The following is a 12,194-nucleotide window of genomic DNA, read 5'->3' on the forward strand; positions in this document are numbered from 1 at the left end:
AAGAAAGTATCACAAGAATGATAAAGATTGACATTTAAGATTCAAAAACCCATAATTTTCAATACCAAAATCAATTTATGTAGAAAATGAGTTTAAGGATGAATTTTATTTTAATAGAGGTAATGATATAAAGTGCCAAATAATAATATCCAGCAAAGCACTGAAAACATATTCATCTTCCTCACAGTTCTAAATAAAAACTCCTGTCCAGTCTAACTACCCTGTTTATGATCCCTGGAATATATGTTGTATTTTCCAAACTTTATTTCTATGTTCTTATAATTCATTTACTTATGGCTACCTCCCTTTTCCCTCTCTGCCACATACTTATGATCTTTATCAACCCCAATTTTTTCATTCTTCAAAACCCTGTTCTGATTCCTCTTGCTGTCTGGAAACTTCTCTTGTAATCATCATACTGATGGATGAGGTCCTCCTCTTTTCATGTCTGATATAAAACTGTAGCTAGATAGACTCTGGAGCTACACTGCTTGGCTTTGTATCCCAGATCAATCACTTATTATCAAGTGATCTTGGGCAAATCAATTCTTATCTCTGTATCTCATTTTTCTCATCTGTAAAACGGAGATATTAATGGCACCTGCCTCATAGAGTTACTGTGAGTATCCACCAAGTCATACTGTTACCCTGGTCACTTAAAATAGTGCCTGTCACTTAGAATTTTCTATGTATTATTATTTTATAAACTTTATCAACTTTGTATCTGTGGGGTTTCATTGCTAGATATAAGTCGACTAAGAAAATAGATCATATTTTATCCCTCATAAAATTATGGCAGTTAGTGTGTAATATGTCTGTGATACAAGATGAAAAATATAAGATCAAAAATCTTTGCTATAGGGCTTCCCTGGTGGCGCAGTGGTTGAGAGTCCACCTGCCGATGCAGGGGACACGGGTTTGTCCCCCGGTCCGGGAAGATCCCACATGCCGCGGAGCGGCTGGGCCCGTGAGCCATGGCCGCTGGGCCTGCACGTCCGAAGTCTGTGCTCCGCAACGGGAGAGGCCACAACAGTGAAGGGCCCGCGTACCGCAAAAACAAAAACAAAAACAAAAACAAAACCTTTGCTATATGAAAAAATATCTAAAACATGGTTGTTAGTTTTATCACTCCACGCTAACCTCACTATTTTAAAACATGCCCCTTTACTCTTTGATAAAAGTATACTACATACAATTTTAGTGTTAATTTAAACTATTTTTAGGTAAGTAAAAAAAGACCTTATGATAGTAAAATTCTATCTTGTATATCTATTAATTAACTTTTTATATTATAAAGGGAAACAGGGCCTATTCAATTATGAAATGCACTGTAATTAACTTAATGGCATTCTCCAGAAGGGTATCTGTATTTTACTTAAGAAATGATTCATTCAGGTCATAGAGTTAGAACTTTTATATTTATTCATACAACATTAGTCTGAAATGTAAACAGAGATATAGAAAGTTAGACAATTGCATGAAAAAGAAATAACTAGAAAGAAAAAGGAATTTTCATTCCAAAATCACTTAAAACTCACTATTTAGTATAATAAGGTAGGTCAGTCTAATTTCTCACTCAGACAATTATCTTCTTTTAAAATACTTTAGAAGCATTATTCTTTGAATGAAATGTGACAAGTAATGCTACAAAGGCAGATGCATTTCTCCTCCTCTTTAAAGTTTGTAAAAGTTATTTAAAAAGGTTGTCTGAAAAATTCATTTGTCATATATTTGTACTATGCCTACGTTAGGTAAAACATCCCATGTGTAGAGAATATACATTGGAGATGTCATTTGATTTGAATTTGGAAGATTGAAAGGGTCACTCGTGTAATAAATGGTGACAGATATTTCAGGAAGAAGAGGCAGCATGGGCCAAGGTATCTTGTCATGAAAGAGTTCATCAAGTTCAAACATGGCTAGAGGGCTGAATTTTGCTTTGTAATTCAGGAAGTGACAGGAGATGAGTTGGGGAATGTTGATTTTTAAAACTGACTGGAAATACAATACCTTAGTTAGAAAAAAAAGAATGACTCGTTGTATTTGTAAATGGCCAAGACAACGTAACAGAAAAAAGGATTATAACTGCATTTTCTCCTTACTATGGCTGTAATCTAAGTTCATGAATTGAGATATGCTTCCAATTTAACTTCATTTTAATGATGCCACACCCATTTTAATGGTCCTCAGACAAACTCTAAATAGACAAAATTTTGCTTTAGGCCCTTTTGGTCCCATTCTTACATCCTAGAGCCTATTTCCGGCTTTTATTAATGTTGAAGCCCCTTTTCCTTCAAAAGTCCAGAATTAATATGCTTCCCCAAGGGTGACAGCCAAAATATTTGATAACTGCTTTGGCACAGGGACCTACATGTCTGAAGTTCAACCAACCGTAATGCTGGAATATCAGAACGTCCTGGTGTACCAGACATCACCTCTTCATCTGCCTGATTTCAGGAATTCAGAAGTACCCAGAGATGAAGCTGAGTAAGCATATAAAAGGGTAACCCTGGCTTCAGCTTTTTATCAAATAGCATGGGAGTATTTCAATAAATTTACAGCTAATAGAGCCAAAAAATATGTATTTGCTGAACACCAGCCCTGATCAAATTAGGGAAAGGGCTACATTTTCTAGAATCAGCCTGTGTTTCTAGGAATATGTTCTGTGTAGATCTGACTCTCACTTACAGAAATCCATTGAGGGAGTTGTCATAGTTTAATTGGAATTGGAAGAACTGAATTCCAGCAGATATCCAGAGAATATAGTCTTAGCTTTCCCTCATTGGTACCTCTCAGCTCCTACCACATGAGCAGATGCCTTGTCCATCAAAGTGAAGGCCTAATCAATGTCTACAATTATCTACTCTACCACAAGCCTTTTATTATTACAGCACTTCTCCTATATTACTACTTCAAAACCTTCAGTTTCCTTCTATTCTCTTTTTCTAGAGAACAGAAAACTTTTTCTCAGTTTCTTTCTCTTCTCTCTGTCTATCCTCTAATTTTTTAGACCCTCTTCTTACAGCTATGGGTTAGTGTTAAATATTTACTACTCCTCACCCAAGGTCTCCTGAGCAGGAGTTGGATAAAATCCCTATGTAAAGATATCTCTTTCTTGGGTAAATTTGTTCCTTAAATTCAACCCAGATTCACTGAGCTTAGACGAAAGAATTCATACTCTAAAGAGAATGACTGATCAGAAACTTTATTGATATTGAATAATATATATTTGGAAAGAAAAAGTAATTGCTTTTTAGGGAGATCTGCACCTGGTATTCCTCCTATAAGATTTTTTTTTTTAGTATTCATCACTTAGCTTTAGAAGTCAGATTCATTATTTATGATAGTGTAGGTTTTGAAAAATATGATAGGGACCTAAAACACCTCTTTTATTTCAGAAAATGGGGGAAAAGCAATTAAAATGCATGTTTGCAAACAAGCATGATCTTCTTTTGTTGACAAGAATAAGACAGTTCAGGACTCATTTGATTATTTCTCATGCTTAAGCCATTTTAATGATAATTATATTTAGTTTGGCATATGTTTTGTCTCAGTTCTTGCTAGCCTGCAAAAATGACATAGATTAATTAATGTGGCTTTACTCTAACCATTGTAAATTCAATAAAATGGTATAAATCATTTTCCATTATCCAGCTTGAAGTACAGACAAAGAGTAAATCTGCCAATAATTTTGAAAGCATATTATCAAAAATCAATATAAAAAGAGCTCATAAAGCATGTCAAAACATGATTTTAATCACAGAGTAGAGTTTTTACATTACTTCATAATATTTACTGAGGACCCAGTTCAGGCAGAGTCTAAGTAGTAATAGAAACACATTATTTGTGGAATTCACCAACCTCATATTTCATCATTTGGTATTGATAATCATAAAAGAACTACAGTTTATTGATATACTGAGTGCCCACTTACAAGGCATGATGTTATTTTTAATTGTAATCAAAATTCTATAACAGTGATATTACAAAAGACTCTTTTCAGAGAAAGAAAAGTGAGACTTAAAATGATTCAATATATTACCTGAGTTGATTAGTGCAAGTCGTATAAGAAACAAAGTTGGGAATCAAATTCATGTCCACCTGACTATAAAAGTTGTTTTCCTTCCCTCCATACTATGATGCCTATAATTTCCAAATATTTATTTTAAATTTTAAATTTAAAATCTCACAAATATTTAGTCTTTTGTGATAATATAAGTTTGATAATCATGACTATGCCATACCAAACTATTCATGCATTAATGGCAGATCTGGTAGGGTTTCAGTTGCTTTCAATAAATAATATGTTTTTATGTATGATCATTACTTATATATGCTCCAAGCGTTTTGAAGTGTTCGATAGTGAAGTGGATAGGTCTTGGATTCCACTTATATGAAGTATCTAAAGTAGTCAAACCCATAGAAACAGAAAGTAGAATGGTGGCTGCCAGTGGCAGGGGGAGGGGGAAAGAAGGAATTACTGTTCAATAGGTATAAAGTTTTAGTTATGCAAGACAAAAAGTTTCTAGAGATCAGCCATACAACATTGTGCTTACAATTAAAAAAACTGTATCTACACCTAAAAATTTAATAGGGTAGATATCATGATATGTGGGTTTTTCTTACCACAGTAAAACAAAACTGCATTTGCTTCCTTAGTAAGTGATTTTTTTGGTGCTAACGTCCAACAAAATCCAAGAGAGAAGAGAACACGCCATTTCTGGTAAAGCAGTCTTTTTTCACAAGCTGTCTCAAAGTTAGGTGAGACAAACTTTGGGGAGTGTTGATTTAGTCCTTGCTTTTCAGAGCATGGCCCTTGACAAGTGGCATAGCTATCACCTGAGAGCTTGCTGGAAAGGCAAAATCTCAGTGCCCAATCCAATCTATTAAAACAGATTCTGCATTTTAGCAATATCCTCAGAGGCACGTTGTATTTTGAGAAACACTGAACTAGGCTACATCACAAGAGTTGCAACTAAATCTGGGCTTATTATTTTATTTGCATTGGTACTACCTGCTTTTCTGAAACCACGAGTGCATCAAAAAACACGTGGTACCACTTAAGGGTATAAGGGAGCATTTGATTTAGAAACATCACAATTCACTGGAAAACAACTGTCACTGGTTTCGCTTACAAACATTTTACAAGATTTGTAAATAATTAAAAGTAAGCCTGTGCTTATACTTATATATCTATAGTTTTATTTCACTACGCCATTTTATTTGGGTTGTATTCCATTTAGTACATTAACACTTGTAGCTGTCTGAAATTACTTGTATTTTTACTCCAAGGGAAGCTTGGAATAAGAAATATCATGATTCAATTATTAATGGTTAATGGTCACCCAGAAAATGGGACCCTGTGCTTGTAGTAGGAATAGATAATGCTTATCAAGCGGGGGAATGTGAAGGGAGGATGAAGTATGGGGCAATCAGAACTTAGAAAGGTACTCAGATATTTGAATTCCATTATGACCCTTATTTATTGGTTAACACTTTAGGGAAAACTACTTTTAAAATTATGTAATTTTAATTTTAGGAAAGACTATAAAATCAAAAGCCTCTATACCTTACCTGAAATGGAAACACCAAATGTTTCTATTAAATAGAAATTCCAAATTTTCCATAATATCCTCTTTTATTTCAGATTGTTTATATTGATATAAACTTTCTCATTAGCTGCTCATTTCTCAAATTAAAAATAAATTAGAATTGCTCTGACATTAGCAAAGGTGGATAATTACTTGTGGAGTCAGCAGTGATCGACTTTGCAGAGGAGCTAAGCAATCTAAGAATTAACAATGTGACAGCTTTGTTTTATTAGTAATGAAAATGACTTTAAAAACACAAGGTTTAATTTACTAATAATCAATCTTTGAGCCAGGAAATCTCTGTTTCTATAGATATATATCTTTCAGGTGAGTAGAATTTAGATTTTATCAGAAAAAGTCCTTGTAAATATCTAATAAATATCTTATGTTTATTTATTATACCTTTCTCTTTGCCCTAATAATGAAAAACTAGTATCAAATTAATGAGCTGGCTTCCATTTCTACTGCCGTGTTAAATTTGTTTATTTCCATCATGGTTTATCACTGATAATGGCTCATAGAATTGTTTCCTTTTGTGAAAGGGAAGATATAAAATTCAAGCATATTCATACTGCAAACATTTTCATTTATACTTCTCAGAATCCAATCTTATACACAACATCTGCAATTGGGTGCTTATAAGCCTCTCAAAAGTAACGTGTCCAAAACGGAACTACTGATTACCAACCACAATCTTGCTCCTCCTGGAATTTTCCCCATAAGTGACAATTCCTTTCTTCAAGGTACTCAGGACAAATAATTTATAATTATCATTGACTTCTCTTTTTCTCATATTCCACATCTAATCCACAAGAAGACTTACTGTGATTGCCTTCAAAATATCTATAGAATTCAACTACTACTCACCATCTTGTTAGATTACTACCCTGATCTAACCCATAATGAGGTGTGAATAATGACAGTAGTCTCCTCCCTGTCTCCCCATTTCAACACTGGCTTCTACCATCTTTATTCAACACAGCATCCTGACTGATCCTGTTAATGTAGAAATAAGATTCTATCACATCTTGGCTCCAAGGCTCAGAATAAGAGGCAGTCTTTGCAGGGACCAAGGTGTTCACATACTGTCTATTCTCCTATTAAATCTTCAAGTTAAGCTCTTACCAGACTCCTCTCATTCATTCCACTGAAGCAACGCTGGCCTTGTTTTTTCTTGAACATTCTATGCAAGTTCCATTCGAGTCTTGCAGGTTCTTCTTTCTACAACACACTGCCTGCCCCCAGATATCTGTAAGGCTCACACATTCACTTATTCAAGCCTTATCAGAGAGGCCTTTCTCTAAATAAAATAGAAACTACCAACCCTCAATAGAAACAATCCATAATCTCCTAACTTAGCTTTACTTTTTTCATTTAATATATTATAAATGTATTTGCTCAATTAGTTTTTCTCCCCTACCCAAAGGTAAGCTCCATAAAGGCAGGAAATCAGTCTGTTTAATCTCTGCTGTATCCCACTGATTAATAGGAATAGACATGTATTAGGTGATCAATTAATACCTTTTGAATAAATAAATGTTTCTTGTCAAGTGTATACCAAATAATAAAAATGAGGTTAGTAATGTACACTGTAAGAGCTTGGGTTTTGGAGTCATGCAGAACTGCTTTTAAATCTGGTATTATCCTATGCTAGTTTTATGATATTGGATAAGGTATTTAACCTCCTTAAGGTTAATTTTTCCTATCTGTAAAATGAGAACAAATACTAGTGTCTACAGGATAGCATTATTGTGCAGATTAAAGAAGATAATATATAAAGAACATTAATTTAGCACATACTTAAAGTAATATTAATTATTATTAGTAGTTATAACTTATATTTATATGTAAGATCCTGTGAAAAGATCCTCATGCAATTTTCTTCATATGCATATTAATTATTTTTCCTAAAACACCCATAGTTTTATAGAACAAAGTTGCTTAAATTAAAATATAAATTGTATATCACTCTAACTCATTTTAACTGTTTAGATAACTGTAATTTAGTCATTGATTCATTTACTATCATTCATGTCTTTTAAAAAAGTTTTGAAATTCCCTAATGTGTCTGGCCCTGTGACAGATACTAGGGGTGCTGTAAACATATATCAATTTCAAGAAGTTCATGGTGTAGTAAGGACAGAACATGTTGAGAGATAACTATGATACAATGGACAATATGACAAAGTGCAGAGAAATGCAGCTAGAGTTTGTAAGATTGTCTCTGGCTGAGCATTCATTCAACAAATACATGAAATGCTACACATGCTGAGCACAGATCTAGGAACACACAGGTGAGCAAAATAAAACAAATGTAGAACTGGGATGCTTTCCTTTATTCAGCTATTCAACATTATTGAGTGGCCTACTCTATGCCAGGCAGACACTGAGGATGGAAGGAAAAATGAAGAGAAATGACACTGATCTTATGGAGAAGGTCACATTTGAATTAAACTTGAAGGTCAAGTAGAACTGAGGAAAGTGGAGAGGACATGCTAGGGCAGAATGAAGTATCTCCAGGGGCAGAACAAGAACTAGGTAGAGTTTTCTGGAAAGGAAATAGTGTAATATGGAGATATGGCCAAATTATATCAAGTTCAGTATCAAAGTATATGTATTTTGCTTGATTTGTTTGCTCCTGGTGATGAAGCAAGAGAGGAAATTGATTTAATAAAATGTATGGAATGGACTAATATCCATTGGGAAATACCAAAATGGAAAGACTAGTCTGAAGATTGTTGGAATAGCCCTGGGTCATATATAATAAGGGCCTGTAAAATAAAATGGACTTTTACAGGATAGAATGAAATACTATATTTGAAAGATAATTACAAATTTATATAAGTCAGAATTATCTGACAATTTAAATAATCAATTGCCATTGAATGTGTTATTTCCTCAGACATGGAAAGAAAAACAGGGAGACATTTCTTTAATTTTTCTCTAACATTTTGTTTAAATTTATTAATTTTACAGGAGAACTAAGTTTATTTGTATATTATCCTAGATTAAGAAATATAAGTATGAATATTTAAATAGAAATATACATATTTCAATAGAAATATTATATAACTATAAATATTTCAATAGAAATATTTATATTTCTATAACTACATTGTATAAACTATATTACATAATTATATTATATAAATATTTATATAACTATAAATATTTCAATAGAAATATTCCTTTGGTCAATTTTTGTAATATTTCCATGGGTGGAAAAAATAAATCTTAAAGAACTAAGGCTGCTGCTGCAATGGAAAAATTATAATTTTCCACTTCTAAATTTTATTCCTGAATCTATTTGAATTGTAAAAGCTGGCTCTATGTATGTTACATTAAAGCATCATGCATTGTGAATGAGTCAATTAAGCCAGGACCTGTGGGTTTCTTACGTCATTTGTCATAAGTCTCTCTAGAATATATATTTATTTATGATGTCTCCTGTTTAACCACAAATCACAGAAGGAATTTGAATGAGGCCCCATATTTCTGTCACGAAAGGCAGTGATAGAGGAAGGAGGAAGGTTCGTGATGGCACCACCCAGAGGAGTGCTACTTCAGACTCCCCACCTCAGCTTCAATCAAAACAATCACAAGATTTAGTTGCACTTATGTCTCATTATCTGTGTGCTGCAGGTTGAGAATAACTGCTGAATAAATTAGCATCAGATCAGATAACATGAAATTAAGGACACAAATAAAGTGAATTGCAACATGGTAAATTAAAAACAAGTTGAAGACTTCCTAAGTTGAACATCAAGAGCTACATTTATTAAGGGGAAATACAGTTTCAATTCAAACAGAAAAAAAAATAAGACAAAGAAGTATTTTAAATATTTACATTTTGCTTTACCTGTATGTGTAACTTCACTGCAGCAACATCAAACAGAATATTTGATTAGAAGATTGGAAATTTAAAGTCTGTATTTTCAACCACAGCCCTGTGTTTTAGACTAGACTTTACAGAATTTAAATATGATCATTTGCTGATAATGGCATTTGCTTCTTAAAATAAAGGTCTCAAGTGCATATAAAATGGTCTATGACAAATTTAGTTGTTTTACTATGAGAAGTTTAGTTGTCTTATATTGCTCAGTCAGGACCCATTCACATAAAACAAATTCTGTAATAAATTAGAGATCTATAAAAGTAGGTGACTACTGGCTCTAATAATTTTGGGATCTTGTCTCCTAATATCTGATGAATTCACCTAAACAGATTAAACTAAATACTACTATAACTACCTACAAATTTTTTCACACACACACAAATATATCTTTAATCTGCATAAAATTTTTATAAGGCAGGTATGATTTTTTTCTTTTTTGTGACATTGAGGCTCAGAGTGCTTAACTAAAGTGACCATAGATTGGTTTTAGGTTTAAGTGTAATGGGTTTACATAAATATTTAGGACATAATCTGTTTCTTCAAGGAGCAGACTTTTTTTTTCTTCATGGAGCAGACTTTTTTAGCTAGGGAGCTAAAAATATATGCAGAGGAGACAAAATTAAATGAAAATTTGAATAAGAGTTTTGGACAAAGGAGGGAACATTACTGACAGTTGCAAAAATCCTTATACAGGTACAGTGTTCGAAAGAAGGAGCAATTATTTCAGGGCTAAGTGATGAGGAATTATTTCATGGAGGTGATAGAATTTGAATAAGATTTTGAAGGGATTGAAAAGGTAGTTAAGTTTCAGAGGAAGAGGCAATGTAGGCAGGGCAACATATCAATTAAAATGGATTAGGAATGAAATGGATATAGAGGAGTTCAGAGCACAGGAAGAGAAATAAATGGAAAAGTAACAACCATGTGTTTATTAATTACCTACTCTGTGTCATACCCATTTAAACTTTACCTGTATTAATTTATGTCACCTTCCCAACATCACTGAGGCATTCTTACCCCATGTCATTAGTGAGGAAACTAAGGTTCTGAATGTATAACCAACTTGTGCAAAGTCACATAGTAGTTTATGGCAGAAGCAAAATGAAAATTGGTGGCTAGAGCCATAGCCCATGTTCTTGACCATTATGCAGTACTGTTTTCCATGATCATAATAGTGATCTGGCACTCTTCTACACATTACAGCTTAACTCAATACAGGATGGATTGGCTGTCTACATATAGGCATTAGTTTTACATATACCCTGGGTAAGAGGAACTCATGGTCCTAGTTTATTTGAGGAAGTGAAACTTAGCAGTCATATTATGGATGGAAAGAAGACATGAAATATATCAAATATTTTGCATCCTATTATTACTATGACTATCATTAAGAAGTATGTTTTATATTAGATAATACCTTTCTGGCATAGGAAATAATTTTACTCAATCACTGTTATGATTCTTGTTCCCATAGTATCTAGCCCAGCACATGCTATCACTAATGTCCTTTCAAAGTCCTTCCCCTCAGATAGAGTATAGTTCCGTTCAAATTCTGATTTCATTTTATTGTACCTGTGACCATCTCCCTCACATCATATTCTCACTTAAAATATTCCTCCCCATTCATCATAGGGCATGATTTTGTAAAATATTTTAATTTATTTTATTCCTTCAAAAAAATATATATTTTCTTTGTCTCTCATCTGCGTTGTGTCCCTGTCTCTTACCTATTTTTAGGCATGTACTCAACTGGGGGAAAGAAACACATCTAAGTTTTTTTTTGTTTTTTTTTTCCTTAATAGATCTTTATTGGAGTATAATTGCTTCACAGTACTGTGTTGGTTTCTGTTGTACAACAAAGTGAATCAGCCATATACATACATATGGGCAGAGGACCTAAATAGACATTTCACTAAAGAAGACATACAGATGGCTAAGAGGTACATGAAAAGTAACACACCCAAGTTTGAAGAAACCCACATGGCTGCAGGTAATTTTATTCCTATGCTACATTCCCCTATGGGCATTCTTACTGGAGATGTGTATCTCTTTGAGATATGGAGAAAAACAATCTCCCAGCAATACAGGCTGATTCAAAAGTTCTGCCAATCATCAACATGATAATTTTAGCTAAGGTATTTTTCTTCTGTGTTCTCATCTGTGACCTACTGTGAATGAATCATGATTTGGGAATTAACTGGTTATAAACCAGTAATTTTTTTGGTTGTTGTTTCTTTTGTTCCTCTTTATTGGGAAAAAGTTTTTATTGTTGTTGTTTTTGTTTTGTTTTCCATATTTAAAAACTAAATGGCATAAATGGATATCCAATAAATTTAAATAACTTCATCAGTTGAGAACATTTATTGAACATACATTGCTGCTATGCATATTTGGCAATATATAACTTAAAACTTGACTAACAGCAAATGGAAGTTGAACCAGTGCTTGAAAAAAGTCTAAAGCGTGTTCCTTGCCAAATGTTTCAGACGATTTTACAAAGTGGTATGAAGTGTATGAGGTATAAAGGAAGGAAAAAGATACATACGAATGGCAAAGAAAAAATGGATTAAAAGAAAATAAAGGCCTCAGTTATGTGTCACATAAATACTTTATTGAGTGACTGAAGAATTATTTGAAATCCTTATATTGGGAAGCTCAACACATATCCACGTTTACAAGACACTAACAAGAATCTGAGAGATGTGAAA

The 12,194-nt window shown here is 33.3% G+C and overlaps 1 protein-coding gene across 2 annotated transcripts in view; it reads right to left on the bottom strand.

Moving 5' to 3' along the window:
- Nucleotides 1-12,194, bottom strand: part of EPHA5 (EPH receptor A5) — a 331,428-nt gene that overhangs the window by 33,776 nt on the left and 285,458 nt on the right. The gene's annotated exons all lie outside the window — the stretch shown is intronic.

The sequence above is a fragment of the Tursiops truncatus genome, chromosome 5, assembly GCF_011762595.2.
Source record: "Tursiops truncatus isolate mTurTru1 chromosome 5, mTurTru1.mat.Y, whole genome shotgun sequence".
Taxonomy (NCBI): domain Eukaryota; kingdom Metazoa; phylum Chordata; class Mammalia; order Artiodactyla; family Delphinidae; genus Tursiops; species Tursiops truncatus.